Source organism: Amblyraja radiata, chromosome 7, assembly GCF_010909765.2.
Source record: "Amblyraja radiata isolate CabotCenter1 chromosome 7, sAmbRad1.1.pri, whole genome shotgun sequence".
In the NCBI taxonomy this organism is placed as follows: Eukaryota; Metazoa; Chordata; class Chondrichthyes; order Rajiformes; family Rajidae; genus Amblyraja; species Amblyraja radiata.
Window position 1 is genome coordinate 49,231,373 of NC_045962.1, and position 18,766 is coordinate 49,250,138.

The 18,766-nt window shown below is 41.7% G+C and overlaps 1 protein-coding gene across 2 annotated transcripts in view; it reads right to left on the reverse strand.

Moving 5' to 3' along the window:
• The window catches only part of itgb2 (integrin subunit beta 2), a 97,728-nt gene extending 81,541 nt beyond the window's left edge, over positions 1-16,187 (reverse strand). Inside the window, exon 1 of one of the 2 annotated variants that reach the window (XM_033024432.1) lies at positions 16,129-16,187. The gene's annotated coding sequence lies outside the window, so the exon portion shown is untranslated. Of the gene's footprint in view, positions 1-11,956; positions 12,208-16,128 lie in introns of those variants that run through there. The other variant, XM_033024431.1, reaches the window with a different exon arrangement.
• Positions 16,188-18,766: the final 2,579 nt, after the last annotated feature.

The window sequence follows — 18,766 nt, forward strand, 5'->3', positions numbered from 1 at the left end:
AGATCCTGGATCATATAGAGCGATTGCCCTTTTAAATACAGACCAAAAAATATTAACTAAGGTCTTATCTAGGAGATTAAGTTTAGTGATCTCTAAATTAATACATTATGATCAAACAGGTTTTATCCCAAAACGTTACTCATCCCATAATCTCAGACGTTTGTTTAATATTATATATTCAAAAAGAATACGAGATACGGAACTAGCGGTTATATCACTAGATGCAGAAAAAGCGTTTGATCAGGTGGAATGGATGTATTTATTTAATATAATGGAAAAGTTTCAATTGGGGGATAGATTTTGTAAATGGGTAAGAATTTTATACTCGAATCCTATGGCAAGAATTTTGACTAACCAAATTTTATCAGCCAAATTCAAACTCTCTAGGGGATGCAGACAGGGATGTCCGTTATCACCCTTATTGTTCGCATTGGTGATAGAACCATTGGCGGAAAAAATTAGATCTGAACCTGAAATATATGGCTATAATACTGATACAACAATTAATAAAATTTCTTTATATGCAGATGATGTTTTGATTTATATTACAAAACCGGAAATTAGTATTCCCAACCTGCTAAACATTATAACTAAGTTTGGTGCATTTTCTGGGTATAGGATTAATTGGGATAAAAGCGAGATTATGCCAATAACAGGAATAAATCTTAATACATTACAACAATACCCATTAAAAGTAGTTACAGACAAACTTAAATATTTAGGGATTAACGTAACTAAAACTCATAACGCATTAATAAAATCCAACTATCCTCAACTATTAGATAAACTTAGAAAAAATATTTTATATTGGAAAACACTGCCTATATCCATGATTGGTAGAATAAGTGCCATAAAGATGGTATTTCTACCGCAGTTGTTATATTTGTTTCAGGCTATTCCTTTTTTTCTTCCGAAAACTTTTTTTAAAAAAATTGATAATATTGTCAATAGCTTTATTTGGGATTATAAAAATCACAGAATAAATAAAAAACATCTATGTAAAGCTAAGATAAATGGAGGATTAGCACTTCCAAACTTTTTATATTATTTTTGGGCTGTTCAGATTAAGAATATGAATTTCTGGTGGGTAAATATGGATCATGAACCGACATGGTTAAATATAGAAAAGGAGGACTGTCTACCTTTCAATGTAGGTTCGATAATTTTTGCACCAACGGAAGTACAAAAAAAATATTATAAAGACAACCTAATAATATATAATAATAGACGTATTTGGAAACAAATAGTTAAGACTCTACACTTGGATAATCTCTCATTTAGATTACCAATTATGAATAATCCATCGTTTAAACCTGCTATATTAGATGGGGGGTTTAAACAATGGGATGATTTAGGAATTACAAGGATAGAACATCTGTATAGAAAAGGAAAATTTCTTTTATTCCAGGAGTTACAAGATATTTATGGATTGTCTCCACAACATTTGTTTAGGTATTTACAAATTAGAGATTATATTAAATCCAATACACACGATTATAAAAATAAAGAAGCAGGATTGTTAGATGAACTGTTTAATTTATATCCAAATACAGAAAAATTAATAGCCTATATATATAACATCATTTTGGATAAGGATAATCCAATAACGGAAGTATATCGTCAAGCATGGGAAAATGAAATGGGATTGGCTATAACAAAAGAAAACTGGGAAGAAAGTCTACAACGAATACACCGGTGTTCATTAAACGCCAGACATATACTGATACAATTTAAAGTATTATATAGGTTACATTATTCGAAAACTAAATTAAATAGTATTTTTCCGAATCTCTCCGCTATTTGTGATAAGTGCAAGAAAGCAGAGGCAAATTTAATACATAGTTTCGTTACATGTCCTAAATTGAATTATTACTGGACAGAAATCTTTAAAGTTATTTCTGAAGTCATCAAAGTTAAATTGGACCCTAACCCAAAGCTAATAATATTTGGAATTCCGGATTTACATCTATCACTTACAGTAAATCAAAGAAATTTCTTTGATTACTGTTTAATAATTGGAAAAAAAATCATATTGAAATTTTGGAAGGGAACATTATCCCCCACAACCAAAATGTGGGCAACAGAGATGATGGAGACGTTACATCTGGAAAGAATTAGATTTGTCCTATTGGACAAGTATAATTCTTTTGAACAGATATGGTCTCCATATATACAGTATTTAGAGAAGTAGCTGTTCTTGGCAACACAGCTCGACGTGCACCCTGCGGGATTTGGTGAGAATAATTCATTTTTATATTGGAATTACATATATGTCTTTATTGATACTATCACTTGTAGTAGTGTTATTAATAATACATATTGTGGTTACTAAAAATTTTTTTTTTTTTTTTTTTTTTCGTTTCTCTTTTCTTTCCTATATATAATCAAATTATTATTTAATCACTCTCTTAATGATTTATTCTTCCTCTATTCTTTCTCTATCATTATTTCTAAAAAAACAGTAGATAAGTATTACTAGTGTTTTACTTAATGCAAATTGAATTAATTTGATATAAAGTTGTTTGAAGCATTGTAATTGATTACCTTTAATAAAAAAATATATTACAAACTTTAAGTGTGGATTTATTTTTTCATTTTAGTGTAAGTAATTTTATTGCATCTGTCTTTTCTTTAAAAAGTGGTTATCATGCATCTGCTTATCTGATAGTAGATCTCAAAACTTGCCATTGAGTGCTTTGCATTGTCTCTTTTATTGCCTGAATTTAGGCTTGTGTTCCATTTCTCAGTTGAATGAGAGTATATACTGGAAATACTTTGTGCTTCATTTGTTGATTTGCATGTTTAAGAAGCCCTTTTTCAGACCACTGTGTTGTTTGCTGTGGTGCTCCTTTCCTCAACATGAGCAAAAAAGTGTTTTTTATATTGAACAAGATGAATAAAGACTTTGCTTCACATTCACCGTGCTGTTTGTCTTATTTTCTGATCTACTGAGAGGGGATTATTTTTAACATTTAAAAAGCACAGCATATGTCACAATCTATCCATAGATAGGACAGGAGTGGAGGGTTGTGGACCAAGCGCAAACAAGTGGGATTAGGGGATCTGAAACATTGTTGGCCGGTGTGGGCGAGTTGGGCCGAAGGGCCTGTTTTGCACACTGTTTTAATCTAGGAATATCTGTCCTCTCTGATTTGACATACAAATTGGTGTTTTCACTAAGCCAACCATCACTGACTCTCCCGACTCAATTCTGAGAATCAAAAGTCTTCAGTAAATGGAATTATAACGACATGCACGGGTGTAATGCTGTAATAACTGAAGAAGGATCTCGACCCGAAACCTCAACTCTTCCTTTTCTCCAGAGATGCTGTCTGACCCGTTGAGTTATTCCAGCACCTGTAATAACGTTGCCAGGGTTGAAACAGGCGTCACGATCTTATGGGGCAGATTGACCGACACAAAGTGTTAGTGGTGTGTCTCAATTGTTTTTGCTGAAGTAGTTTAATAGGCATCTTCGCACTGTTTCCAAAGTCAAAGACGGCCAACAAGGGAGACGATGCCATGTGTGGACCACGGCACCTAACCTCAGCTGTCGGAAGTCACAGTGAAGGTGGGCCATCATTTGACAAGTCACGTCTGATTGCGATGGATTGTGGTTTATTGTCGTTTAATTTAGATTAGTTTAGAGATACAGCGCACTCCTGCACCTGACCAGCGATTCCCGCACATTAACACTAAGCTGCACACACTAGGGACAACTTTCAATTATACCAAACTAAATAACCTACAAACCTGAGTCCTTAACTCTCACAAATGATTGTGAGAATCAAGATGTGAATATATTGTGCCACTTCCTCAATTTTGTGTTGTATGATGAAAGGAATATTACATTCAAGTCTTACATGAGACTTTGTAATGATATTAAAATGAAGACTTCCAGACATCAATTTGTTTTGATAACAAAGAACTCTCTTTTATTGCTTTTCAACACTTTAAGCTATTAGAAAAAGAGGGAGTATCCAAAAAAAACTAAAACATGCTCAAACATGCAAAAAAACAACATAAACATACAGATAAGAATCAACATCAGAGGGATAACGGAACTAATCTCCCAGGTCACTGTTCTCTGTCCAGCTGCCGAGTTCAGAGTGTCCACGAGTTAACACGGTAGACTCAAGAGTCACTAAGTTTAACTCAAGGGCCACCAAGTTCTTACAACGAGTTTAAATGTTTCAATTTTTAACTTCAACAGTACATTTTACTCGTGGAAAACTTTAAACATGTTTGAATTTTTTCAAGAGTTATCAAGTTTCACGGGAACCTGCCGTTAGCGGCACAAGTCGCTAAGTTGCGTTCACGAGTTCCGACGTTCCCGCTACATTAATTGTACGTGATTACCATGAGTTAAATTTGTTTTAAACTCGGGGTACCTCGTGGGTCAACTCGCACCGTGAGACAGGGGTTTAAGGCATTGTGATTAGTTGTGTGCCTCAGGGGTCAGTACTGGGGCATTGCTATCTGACTTTGGCATTCGTATGAGCAATTTGTATCAGAATGTACTAGGCATGATTAATAGGTTTGCGGATGACACTAAAATAGGTGGCATTATAGAGAGTGAAGACAGTTATCAAGAATTACAATGGAATCTTGATCAGTTGGGGATGTGGGTCGAGGAATGACAAATATAGATTAATTCAGATAAGTGTGAGGTGTTGCATTTTGGGAAGTCAAACCAAGACAGGACCTTCACAGTGAACAGTGGGACGTGAATCAGTCAAGGAGTATAGAAGTTGGGACGTAGACAAAAATGCTGGAGAAACTCAGCGGGTGCGGCAGCATCTATGGAGCAAAGGAAATAGGCAACGTTTCGGGCCGAAACCCCTCTCGGAAACCCGAAGGGTTTCGGCCCGAAACGTTGCCTATTTCCTTCGCTCCATAGATGCTGCCGCACCCGCTGAGTTTCACTAGCATTCTTGTCTACCTTCGATTTTCCAGCAACTGCAGTTCCCTCTTGAACATAGAAGTTGGGACATTATGTAACAGTTGTACAAGACATGGATGAGGACACATTTGGAGTATTGTGTGGAGTTTTGTTCACACTGCTATAGGAGGGATGTCATTAAGCTGGAATAGGTGCACAGATTTACAAGGATGTTGCCAGGACTCGAGAGCCTGAGAAGTTGGGCAGGCTAAAACTTTATTCCATGGAGTGCAGGAAATTGACGAGTGATCTTATGGAGGTGTATAAAATCATAAGGAAAATAGATAGGGTGAATGCACAGTGTCTTTTTCCCAGGGTAGTGGAATCAAATTTTGGAGGACATATGTTTAAGGTGTGAGGGGAAAGACTTAATAGGAACCTGAGAGGCAACTTCTTCACACTAGCAACATTTGATCTATGGCAACTCATGCCCTCTACACACCTGAGGTTGGTAGGTGTATGGAATGAGCTGCCAGAGGAAGTAGTTCAGGCACGTACAATAACAACATTTAAAAGACATCTGTACTGGAACATGGATGGGAAAGGTTTAGGGGCACATGGGTCAATTGAGTTAAATGGGGCTAGCTTAGATGAGTATTCTTGGTCGGCATAAACATGCTGGGTTAAAGGACATGTTTTCGTGCTGTATGCCTGTTCTCATGCCTGTTTTTATCATTCTATGACTCTCTCTCTCTCTCTCTCTCTGCTTCCATCACCTCCTCTAGCCCGAGACACCCACCACTCCTTGTGTACAAATAACTTCGTCTTTTAAATCTCCTTTATAATTTACCTCTCTGCCGTAGTGTGTTGTTACTTTTAGGGAGCTATGGACTTGGATCCCAAGGCCCTGTGTTCGCCAATGCTGTTAAGGCCCAGTCATTCACTATATAATTTCCCCTTCCATTTGACCACCCAAAGTGCAACATCTCACATGCACGCAGATTAAATTCCATCTGTCATTTCAATGTCTGTGCTGAACATGATGACAAGATAAACGAATCTCATGATGCACAACGAACTATAGATGCTGGCTTATGGAAAAAAATCAGAGTGCTGGAATAACTCAGCTGGTCAGGCAGCCTCTCAAAAACATGGATTGGTGACATTTCGGGTCTGGACACTTCCAGTGAGTCTGGATCAGTCCCTGGTCGAAGAGCAGGAGAGCAGCAGGAATCACAGAGGGGGAAGAAGTGAGAAAGGGTTTCACAGAACTCTTGTCATTGCACAGAGGCGAAAATTTTCAAAGTAAGCATTCCTTGAAGAGATTTTACAGTAGAGCAGTAAAATGCATGAAAACAATCCAAAATGTTACCTATCCATGTCCTTTCGAGATGCTGCCTGGCCCGTTGAGTTACTTCAGTACTTTGTGCTTTTAAATTCATCTCATATGCCTGCACCTAATCCATATCCCTCCAATCCCTGCAGAGCCATGTGTTTATTCAAAAGCCTTTTAAGTGCCACAATTGTGTTTGCATCCATCAGCGCGTTGAAGGCCCCCACCTTGCCCTGCACATCTCCCCTATGCTTTGCCCTCTTACCTTAAAACTATATCCTCTAGTCTTTGATATATGCACCATGGCTCTAATACTAAATACCCCAATCAATGAAGGTGAGCATACAATATTCAGTCTTTACAACTCTATCAACTTATGTTGCCACTTTCATGGAGCTAAGGACTTGGCCCCAAGCTCCCTATGAACATCAATGCTGTGAAGGGTCTTGTCATAAACCTTTCCTTTACACTCGACCTCCCAAAGTGCAACATCTCACACTTTCATGGATTAAAATCCATCTATCATTTCTTCGCCCATTTCTGCAGTTGATCTATATCCCGCTGTAAACTTTGACAACTTTCCTCACTGTTCACAACTCCAGTAATCTTGGCGTCGTCTGCAAACTTACTAACTAATCTATGTACATTTACGTCCGTCATTTACAGATATCACAAACAACAGAGATCCCAGCACAGATCCCTGTGGAATTCCACTGGTTCCAATAGACAATAGACAATAGCTGCAGGAGAAGGCCATTTGTCCTTCGAGCCAGCACCACCATCCAATGGGATCATGGCTGATCATCCACAATCAGTTCCACCACAACCCTCTGTGCTCTATGAGTATGCCAGTTTTGAATACATGCAATTCACAGTGAATCCCATGCATTTTAATCTACTAGTTCAGCCTACCATGTGGGACTTTATCAAATGCATTAGTAAAACCTATGTAGACAGCATCCATCACTACCCTCATCGATCACATTTATCACCTCAAAAAACTCTATCAAATTAATAAGACATGACCTGCCATAGACAAAGCCATGCTCACTGTCCATAATTAGCCCATTCCATTCCAAATGGAAGTGATTCCAATCCCAAAGAATCCTCTCCAATATCTTTCTTAACACTGACGTGAGGCTCACCAGCCGACCATTTCCTGGTTTATCACTACTTACCTTATTAAATAAAGAAAGAACATTAGCTCCACTCCAGTTCTCCGGGACGTCATCTGTGGCTAGACAAGTAGCAAAGACCTTTGTCAAGGCATCTGCAATCTCTTCTCTTGTCTCTCTTAATAACCTGTGATTGATACTATCAGGCTCTGGGCATGTATCCACCTTAATGCTCTTCAATAGCCCCAACACCACATCTTTCTGGATTTTAAACTGTCTAAGCATATTAGTATTCTCCACTCTGCTCTCACCTCCTCCATTATGAATACAGATACAATGTACTCTCTTACATTGGGGGGGTAAGGGGGAAACCGCTTCGGTCGCCTCCTCCATGGAGAGGCGACTTTTTCCAGGTCGCCTCCCCCGTGGCCTAACATCAAGGATCGACGCGGCCTTTCCCGGAGACGTGCCTGGGGCTTCAGCGGCGGGCGCTGCGTGGAATCTCGATGTGGAGCGGGTGAGCCCTCGCTGGAGGGGAGCGCTCCGTTTCGCTGGCTCGGGGCTGCCGGCAGCCTGAAGTCGCAGCCTGAAGCCGCGGTCTGCAGAGCTCCAGCTGGTGCGCCGTCTACAGCCCGGGATCCCTCGTGGGGGACCCGGGGGAAGAAGAAGCCATCACTGCCGGCCCGCAGCCGACTTCTACCGCGGGTGCGGCATGGACTTACCATCACCCCTGGAGGGGAGCTTCGACCGCCGGCCCTGCAGTCTACGGTGCTTCTGGCCGCGGCGGGGACTTTAAATCTCGACCGCCGGCCTGCGGCCTACAACAATCTAAAGCCGCGGTCTCCGGTGAGGAAGAGCCGATCCTGGACTGACTGGACTCTGGTCCTGTACACGGGGGGGAAATGGAGGAGGACTGGCCAAATTTTTGTGCCTTCCACCACAGTGATGAATGCTGTGGTGGATGTTTGTGTTACAGTTTTATTGTGTGTTCTTTATTATTGTACTGCTGCTGACAACCCAAATTTCCACCAACCCTGGTTGTGTGGCAATAAATTATATCTATCTATCTATCTATCTTAGTACCTCATCTACATCCTGTGACTCAATGTACAAATTCCCTCCTTTACCCTTGAAGAGCAGGAGAAATATCTGCAAAGTTTTTCTTTGTTATACTCACATCACTAAAACAGATTATCTCTCAATATCACCTTGTTGCTTTTTTTATATCTTGCTGCACTCAAATTTACTGCCACATTTCCTACTTCATAGAAACATAGAAACATAGAAAATAGGTGCAGGAGGAGGCCATTCGGCCCTTCGAGCCAGCACCGCCATTCATTGTGATCATGGCTGATCGTCCCCTATCAATAACCCGTGCCTGCCTTCTCCCCATATCCCTTGACTCCACTAGCCCCTGGAGCTCTATCTAACTCTCTCTTAAATCCATATAGTGATTTGGCCTCCACTGCCCTCGGTGGCAGGGAATTCCATAAATTCACAACACTCTGGGTGAAAAAGGTATATAATGGTAACCATGTTTCATGCCTTTTTAATTGTCAATCAATTTCTCTGGGATATCTTAAAGAGAAAAGTTCTGCAAAAGGCAAGTCTGTTTAGAATGACATAGGTACATTAACACAACCACTCATCGCAAAAGCACAAACAATTTAGATTATTCTATTTTCTCTCGTGGTGATTTCAATAATTCCAGAATAATAGAAATGTTCATTTGTCTGAGCCTTGTTTTCACAAGAGTGACTCAGTGAGATACTATGCTAAGAAAAGGTTTTGGGTACAGCCTTATTTCCAAAATTAGTTGGAGACTAGAAATGTGGTGCCCTGTGGTCTGCTGCTCTAATGTTGTACCTCCCAAAACACTGACACTCCCCAGATATGATCAAGGGTTGTGGTCATCTTGAGCTTTTCTTCCTTGACCTCCACGTAGACTTCAACAATCAAACATAATTGGCCACTGTCGTCCTTACCTTTCACCCCATCAGCCATCGCATACTACACATAATCGTCCAACATCACCTCCAACGGGATCCCACCACTAGTCATATCTTCCCACCTCCACCCCTTTCCGCCTGTAGAGACGGTTCCCTCCGCAACTCCCTGGTTAACTCATCCCTTCCCACCCAAATCATCCTCTCCCCAGGAACCTTCCCCTGCAGCATGGGAGATGCAACACCTGGCCCTATACCTTCTCCCTCGACTCTGTCCAGAGACCCCAACAGTCCTTTCAGGTTAGGCAGAGGTTCACTTGCACCTCCCCCATCCGCATCTACTGTATCTGTTGTTCAAGATGTGGACTCTTAAACATCGGTGAGACCAAACATAGACTGGCTGATCGTTTCGTTGCACACCTTCGCTCAGTCCGCCTGGACCTACATGATCTCCCGGTTGCTAAACACTTTAAATCTCCTTCCCATTCCCACACTGACCTTTCTGTCCTCCATTGAAGGAGTGAGGCTAAACACAAATTGGAGGAACAGCATCTCATGTTTTGCTTGGGCAGCTTACAATCCAATGGTATGAATATTGATTTATCTAACTTCAAGTAACCCTTGCATTCACTCTCTCTTCATTCCTCCCCCACCCAAGTCATACCAGCTTCTCGTTCTCACCCAACAAACAGCTAACATTGGCCTGTTTCCTTTATGATTGTTACTTTTTTGCATATCTTTCATCCGTTGCTTTTTTTCTCTACATTTCGTCTATATCTTGTTTCCCTTCCCCGTGACTTTCAGTCTGAAGAAGGGCCTCGACCCGAACGTCACCCATTCCTCCTCTCCAGAGATGCTGCCAGTCCCGCTGAGTTACTCCGGCATTTTGTGTCTATCTTCTGTGCAACCTCTCCAACCCACCTTTCAACTAGTCTGTTTTTTCTTGTCCATTCCTCCCGATGCTTGACCAACATTCGCTGTTATCGCAGCAATCATCTGTACATTTCTCAACCCCAACCCCTGACTTCCCCATTCTCACTCTGCCTCCCACTCCACTGCTCGCTATGCCTCCCTCGACTTCTAAGAGAGACATAAAATGCTGGAGTAACTCAGCGGTAACTCAGTATCTCTGGATAGAAGGAATTGGCGACATTTCGAGTCGAGACCCTTCTTCAGATTGATCTGTTCGACTTCCAAGTCCTGGCTTAAAACCCCTAACTTCTACCAAGCTTTCAGTCGCACAATCCTTATATTTGCCTCAATGTTCGTTTTCCTTTTCGAGATATTTCAGTGGGAACAGATATACGAGGGATATGGCTACACATCGGGACCTACGTGGATAGCTGTTACAAAATGTTCACAGACAGAAGTTGATGGTCTTTGATCCCGAGGTTATGAATCAACTTGTCAGGAGTTTGTAGATTTAATTGTGTTTTGAAGAGAGATAATGAATGAATGAATGAATGAATACGTTTATTGGCCAGGTATTCACATACAAGGATAATATTAAAAGGCAATATTTAAAATGGATAAAAAGGTATATTTTTAAAATGGCAGTACAATTATAAACTAAATGAAACAAAACACGAAAGCTGCATTTATATTCAATGAGTAGGAAGGAACTGCAGATGCTGGTTTATACTGAAGATAGACACAAAAAGCTGGAGTAACTCAGCGGGACAGGCAGAAGCGTCTCGACCCCAAACGTCACCCATATTCCTTCTCTCCAAGGATGATGCCTGTCCCGCTGAGTAGTACTCCAGCTTTTTGTGTCTATCTTCTATATGAACTCGGTTGCCTCGACGCCGTCCAAAGATTGTTTGCTTTAAGATTCATATAAATACTTCTGAAATCACAATACAGACATGTCTTAGCAAAGCATATTTGCGCATAAAACATTGAAACGAAAGTGACCGTGTGTCCAAATATCACAAGATGTTTTACAGGAGCGCAATCAAGATTGACATTGAATCACACAAGGAGACATTGGCGCAGAAAAATTAAAGTTTGGTCGCAGGAAGGGGGTTTTAAGGAGAAGCAGCTTGGAGGATAACTCCAGAGTCTATAAGAGAATCAAAATAAATGAGCAACCTCGGAATCGTGGGGCCAAAGTTTTGAAACGTAACGCGTGGAGGCCGAGCAATTGCTGAACATCGAGGCTCTGGACCCCCCCCTGGATAGTCTGCCACTGTAGATGTCGTAACCGCCCAGATAAGGGCAAGTGCTGGCACTGCGGCAGACTCGGAGCTGTGGGCGAAAGGGACATCGAAAAGCCGGATTTGCAATAAGAGAACTTGTAAACTTGCAAAGCTCTTCTTGGATAAAGAATGCAGCGACTGATGTTCGGCTGTGCCAACAGACTGAGCCCTGAGGTGCAGGCAATTTGCAACTGACTGGAGTTTTAGCAGAAAGGCTTCGCAAAAGAGGCAAGGTTCGGTGTGGTAGCAGCTGCCTTGTAATCTCTACACCGGTAAAGTGAGAGTGAGTTCGCAAACCCCCTCCAAACCACTCCAACCAAGAGCTTGTAGCATGAGGGGTCGACACTGTCGTTCAGCCATTGTTATTTCCGGTGTATACTTTATGCAGAGAATATATGTAAGAAAAAGCACAATTCCGACCATCAATCACCAACATGAAGTGCCATGGAGAGCGCCACTGCACAAATAACGTGGTTACTTACTGCGCCTCAAACCGCTACTCCGTCGCCACACTTCTCGTTCACCCGTTTTCTCTTTGAACTCCACACTATATCCCCAGAGGGTCAGAGTTTTAAGGAGATATGCGGAAGTAACGGTGCGTTTGCAAACTGAACGGACCGCAACCTGCCGACTGAGCTCCTCTTTCAGGCGGAGGAGTTTGCGAGAGCTCGCCTGTGTCTTTGCTCAATAGCAATGTTCACACGCCTGACGGTTTCTTCCGCTGCAGTGTTTTCTACTTATATGTGTGACACAGCACTCTCCAAATGGCTAACGCCCATCAACACTAACTTGCCAAAGCCAGCATCTTGTCCAACCAACTGCACGGATCCGCGTCGTTACAAGTTTAGCTCTGTGTTGGGAGCAGCGCTCTTGGGAAGCTGCAGAATAGAAAGAACTCAACTCCGAAACTTGCCCAGGTCCAACTGTGTTATTTGGAATGAGATTACTATGTGGTGCACAGAGACTATCAGACAGACAGCGAGAACGATTCAAAGATGTGCTCAAATCCTACTTATTGATGTGCAATATTCCTACTGGCTCCTTGGAATCTCTGGCCCAAGACTGCTCAAAGGGAGCATTTGGAATGGGATTGAAAACCTAGAGGCCATGCTTGGGAGGTAGGGGGGGGGGGGGGGGTGCTCAGTGCAAGCGATGGAAGGCCCACACCACCTCATCATCTATCCATCCCATTGCCCATCACCTAGTCCAACTTAGATGGTTTGCAGGCTTCAACTTTGGCCCCCTCTGCCACTGCAGGATCCACTAAACCACACCAATGGTAACCCCTCAGATTCCTATTAAATCTTTTCCCCTTCACCTTGAACCTTTGTCCTCGATTCCCCAAGAGATTCTGTGCATCTACCCGATCTATTCCTCTCATGATTTTATACACCTCTATAAGATCATCAGTGGCTTTTGTGTGGATATTTTAGATTTTTCATGAAAGCCTGGTGTGGTCATTTAAATACAGCAACTTCCTTTGAATCTCTTCCAATCTGTCAGCATTAGCACTTTTACATTCCCAATATTGTGGCCTCCAGGGAAACCATTCACTCTGCACATCAATAGTTCAATAGTGCTTTATTTATCACATATGCAAGTGAAATTCATTTTTCACATATTACACGTGCGGGTGCGGCCATTTTTGGCACCACTATTCAACATCCAAAATCCGGTCAGCCTGCTCGCTCGATGCACTGGAGCAGTTCCCACGAACCGACGTCCCTCTCCTCACCTCGCCTGGCAATTTTGTGTCCCGAGGGCGCATTCTGCAGCCGACCGTGAAGGCGCTTGAGGCATTACCTCGGTCCACCCTCCTACCGGCCATTGCTCCTCGCATTTGACCTTTCCAATGGCTCCCTTCCAGTCCCATCAACCACCAAGCCTTCGGGCGAGGTCTCTGCAACCACGAGCCTTCGGGCATTTTACCAATCCCGCGGACCGACCAGTGGGTCACCGGCCCCTATCTTTTACAATGTCTCCTCTAAATTGTCACATTCAAAGCTCAAAGGTCCCATGTTTCTCATGACTCTACTCAGTTCTCTGGTTTTCAGAAGCAGACTTTCTTTGAATCCTCTCCAAGGCTTGAATATCTAAATGTGGGATTTGACATGAATTTTTCAGATCATCATTACTTTTGCCCAGAGTAAGCAAGAGCACATAATAATATTAGTAACACTATTAGATGAATGCAACAAAATTGCCAAAGGATACTGCAAAGATTGATCCCTGGGATGGCGGGACTGTCATACGAGGAAAGATTGAAAAGACTAGGCTTGTATTCACTGGAGTTTAGAAGGATGAGGGGCAGTCTTATAGAAACATATAAAATTATAAAAGGACTGGACAAGCTAGATGCAGGAAAAATGTTCCCAATGTTGGGTGAGTCCAGAACCAGGGGCCATAGTCTTAGAATAAAAGGGAGGCCATTTAAGACTGAGGTGAGAAAAAGCTTTTTCACCCAGAGAGTTGTGAATTTGTGGAATTCCCTGTCATAGAGGGCAGTGGAGGGCAAATCACTGGATGGATTTAAGAGAGAGTTAGATAGAGCTCTAGGGGCTAGTGGAATCAAGGGATATGGGGAGAAGGCAGGCACGGGTTATTGATTGGGGACGATCAGCCATGATCTCAATGAATGGCGGTGTTGGCTCGAAGGGCCAAATGGCCTCCTCCTGTACCTATTTTCTATGTTTCTATATGATGAGAAGGCAGGAACGGGGTACTGATTGGGGATAATAAGCCATGATCACATTGAATGGTGGTGCTGGCTCAAAGGGCCAAATGGCCTACTCCTGCACCTATTGTCTGTTGTCTGTCTGTTGTCTGTTGTTTATGTCTTATCCACAATTCCAATTTATGAACCACACTTTAAGTAGTTCTTCAATATCATTGATGTGCAGGTATGTGCAGGTACTCAGTCACAGAGTGACCACATGATCGAAAAGCTTGCTATTAACTTGCTCTTTCAAGTTGAAACTACATTCAACATTTTTCAAAGATCTAGTGTTGGATAACATTGGTCGGTCATTATGGTGTAGAATACACTGGTTACCTTTAATGGGTAGTTTTCTTTCTCCTGAAACCATTATTTTTATGCTTAGACTCCAGTCATCCTTCATGTATAGGCACAAACAGTATATCCAGAACATCTGACCACTTGATTTCAGATAAACAAGTTACCTGATCTGTCATTGCCTGGTCTAATGTAGTGCAGAGAAATGCAGAATATACACAGGCAATTTCAAGTCACGCAGAAAGTATGTTTTTAACTTTGGTTTGAGATGAGGATGGAAATAAATGACCAAGCTGCATATACAAGAGGCACAAGAGACCAGGGTTTTGAAACAACAATAGTAACATAGAGAAGAATGAGGAAGATGTACTTATGGACAGGTTGATGTTGTGAAAATGGTGGGAAATTATTGCCACACAGTCTGCACAGAAGCTCAGGGCTACACATCTGTGCTGAATACAAACGTACCAGAGAGCAGTTTGACAAGCTGACTTTTGAATGGAAAAAAAAGGAAATTATGAATAGCAAATACAGCAAGTTGGTAAAAGTACACCTATTTAAGGTAGCGGTGGATGTTAGTGGGATAACAATAGATATTGGGGGTAGGAAGGAACTGTAAATGTTGGTTTAAACCAAAGATAGACACAAAACGCTGGAGTAACTCAGCAGGTCAGGCAGCATCTCTGGAGAAAAGGAATAGGTGACGGAATAGGTGGCTGAACTTTGTTGCCTTCCACCACAGATGTTTGTGTTTTGTTGTGTATTGTGTGTTCTTTTTAAGTGTATCACTGCTGGCAAATTCATTTCACAGCACCTTTGGGTGCATGTGACGAATAAAATTTACTTTGACTTTGACTTTCGAGTCGAAACCCTTCTTCAGACTGAGAGTCAGGGGGGTGGGAAACTAGAGGTATGAAAAGATTCAGAACAAATGAGAGCTGGCACCGATGGTCAAGGAAAGGTGGAGTCCACATGATCCATTGTAGGCTGTGGAAGAGGTGATAAAGACGGGATATATGGATGTGAACAGTGGAACTGGCAGGACAACTGGGGTGGGGGAGGGATGGAGAGTAGAAGGGATCCAGGGGTTACTTGAAATTCAAGAAATCAACATTCATACCGCTGGGTTGTAAGCTGCCCAAGCTAAATATGAGGTGCTGTTCCTCCAGTTTGCGTATGGCTTCACTCTGACGTGGAAGCGGCCCAGACAGAAAGGTCAGTATGGAAATGGCAAGGGAAGTTAAAATGTTTGGCAACCGGGAGATCACGTAGGCCAAGGCTGACTGAGCATTAGTTACCTTATCTATCATTGTCTGGTCTAAAGCGAAAAGATCGCCCAGTCTGCGCTTGGTCTCGCCGAGATATAAGAGAGAACAACAGATACATGAGATGAGGTTGATAGAGGAGCAAGGGAGATATTGTCTACCTAACAATAGATATTGTTCAGAACAATATCTCATTGGAAATAGAATTAATTCAAGGAGGAAAAGGGGAAGTGTTTCAGGTCTCCATTTTAGCTATAAATGCAAGTATATTAATTGTTTTCATATTAGAATATGATGAACATGATAAAGTACACAAAATTATGACTAAATGGCAAAGCAGATTACTGCAAACAACATAATAGTCAAAAGCACTGACCTCAGTGGAATCAACCAAGCTGCTCTAAAGGGGAAGTAGTGCTCAGAAGTCCTGGACTGTAATGGAGGATGTTGGTGGACTGAATTAGGAACTTACTATATTGGGACACAGGGTGTATTGTAAGCTACAGAAAGAGACACTGATTGTCTGGGTAAAATATACAAAATCTGGACTTATCTTCAGGGCAGAAGAAAATGTTCTTGAAGAGATGATGGAAGTTGCAATTATATCACGTTAAGAGTATATTCCCAGGGAATATTTAGAAAAAGGAAGTCTGATCAATTATACAACTTCTGCATCCCATATTCTCATCCTCAACTTCCCCTCGCCATGCCAGAGCATGCCCCTTCACACACTTTTCTGGAAGTTCAGTTGACTCATTGAACTTAGTTTGGTATGCTGGAGCATTTCCTGTTTGTCAGTAAAAATAATACTAGCTGGTTTGAACCAGTGTCACCATTGTTCCTCCTGAAATGTCTGGGTCAACTTTCTCTGTGCCCTTATCAATACGGATGCATAAAATGTTTGACAATGCTCATTTATATCCTTGGCTAAAGAAAAAAAGGTTTCACTAGTTGTCATAATTAAAGCATGTGGAACCGAGTTGGATTGGAAATTGACTGAGACGCAAGAAAAATAGTGTAGAAGTAAATGGATATTTTTTGAGATTGGTAAGGTTCTGCAGAAATGGGTGCCTGGGCCCCAGATACATCAATTACTTGGAAGCAGGTACCAAATGTAGTATTTTGTGCCAATTACACAAAATTGGTTGGGTTGTGAGGAGACTGTAAGGAAGCTACAAGGTTCACCAGACTGATTACTAACATGGTGGGACTCTTCTATGAGGACAGATTGGATCAATTAGACCTGCATTTATCCGAGTTTGGAAGAATGAGAGGAGATTGCATTAAATGTATATAATTCTGTCTGGATGCATGGACAATGATGGGGTGTCTACAATCAGACATCAGGGACTCAGGATGTGGAGTAAGAAATTAAGACTGGGATGAAGAGAAATGTCTTCACTCGGGTTGGTGAAGCTGCCGAACCTTTACACCAAGAAGTAATCAAGGCTGAGCTGCTGAATGGTTTTTAAAAGATGAATAGATTTTGAATCACAGGGGGCAACAAGGATGTGGGGCGAGAGCTGAGATGATATTAACAGAGAGTAGCAGTCATGATCGCATTGAAAAGAGGCACAGGCTCAAAGAGCAAAATGGTCAACCCCTGCTCTGGATTGTCACTGCTTCTAAAATTCAGATGGGAGATGCACTTCCACTGCTTTCACATCTCTGATTGCTTGGAGCCCAGCCTGAGAACTATAAAATATGACTGCTTTAAGTTTCCGAAGACAAGTAATGTACATAAATTAAAAACTACACAAAACCCTCAGGCATGCTCAGCTCCATTCTGATATAATTCTTCCAATCACACATGTGTTAAGCTTCCAACAGCTTCCTCGTCCATATCTAGCTTCCCTCTGCATTCTTGTTACTTTGGAACTTTAGTTAAATTCGTTGAGGTGTCATCACATGTTTCAATCCATCTGGGCCATCAAATGTTTAAATAATCACATCGCCTGGCAGCATCGACACATCTGATGATCCAATGTTGATTGTTGATTGTTGTTAACTGACTAGACCTTTAGACTTTAGAGATACAGTGCTTTCGGCCCACCGTGTTCACTCCGACTAGCGATCACCCCGTATGCTAACACTATCCTATACTATAGGGACAATTTACTATTTTTACTAAGCCAATTAACATACAACCTGTAAATATTGGAATGTGGGAGGAAACCAGAGCACCCGAGAAAATCACAGGGAGAACGTACAAACTCCGTACAGACAGCACCCAAGGTCATGATCGAACCCAGGTCCCTGGTGCTGTAAGGCAGCAACTCTTACTGCCACACCACTGTGCCGCCCTTGTACAGATAATTTATAAGTTTACTCTTGGTAATCAACTATATTTTAAATGTTATGAGGAGGATGACCATGGGATTTACATTTGCCTGTGCCTTATCCAATGAAGTCATGATTTTACTTGAAATGTTTGAAAGAGCCATGTTACTTATGTCTTTCTTTATGACTACTTCGTGAAAATTTTTATTTAAATATTTTTTCTCTTGCAGTCATCCAAAATGTAAAGCTTACTTACCCTCTTTATCCAATTCTAGCCTCTCCACTAGCTCCCTGTGCGGTTCCGAATAAATTTCAAGATCCTTCTTTATGTTTACAAAGCCCTTAATGGGCTTGCCCTCAAACTGCATCAAAAGTCTGCTTAACCACCACACCACCTCCAGGTCCCTCAGATCGGCCGACTTGGGGTTACTGAGTCGGGGTTATGAGGCATAACCTCAGGGGCGACCATGCCTTTGCGGTTGCAGCTCCTCTTTCCTCAGACCTGCCCCCTCCATCGATTCTTTTAAGTTGAGACTTAAAACTCATCTTTACTCTCAAGCCTTTCTTGACGTCCTCTGAGGGAGGGCTATATGTATGTATTTATGTATGTAATTAATCTATGAACCACTGTTGTATAACGTTAGCACCTCCACCAATGTAAAGCACTTTGGTCAACAAGAGTTATTTTTTAAATGTGCTATAGAAATAAAAGTGACTTGACTTGACTCTTTTTG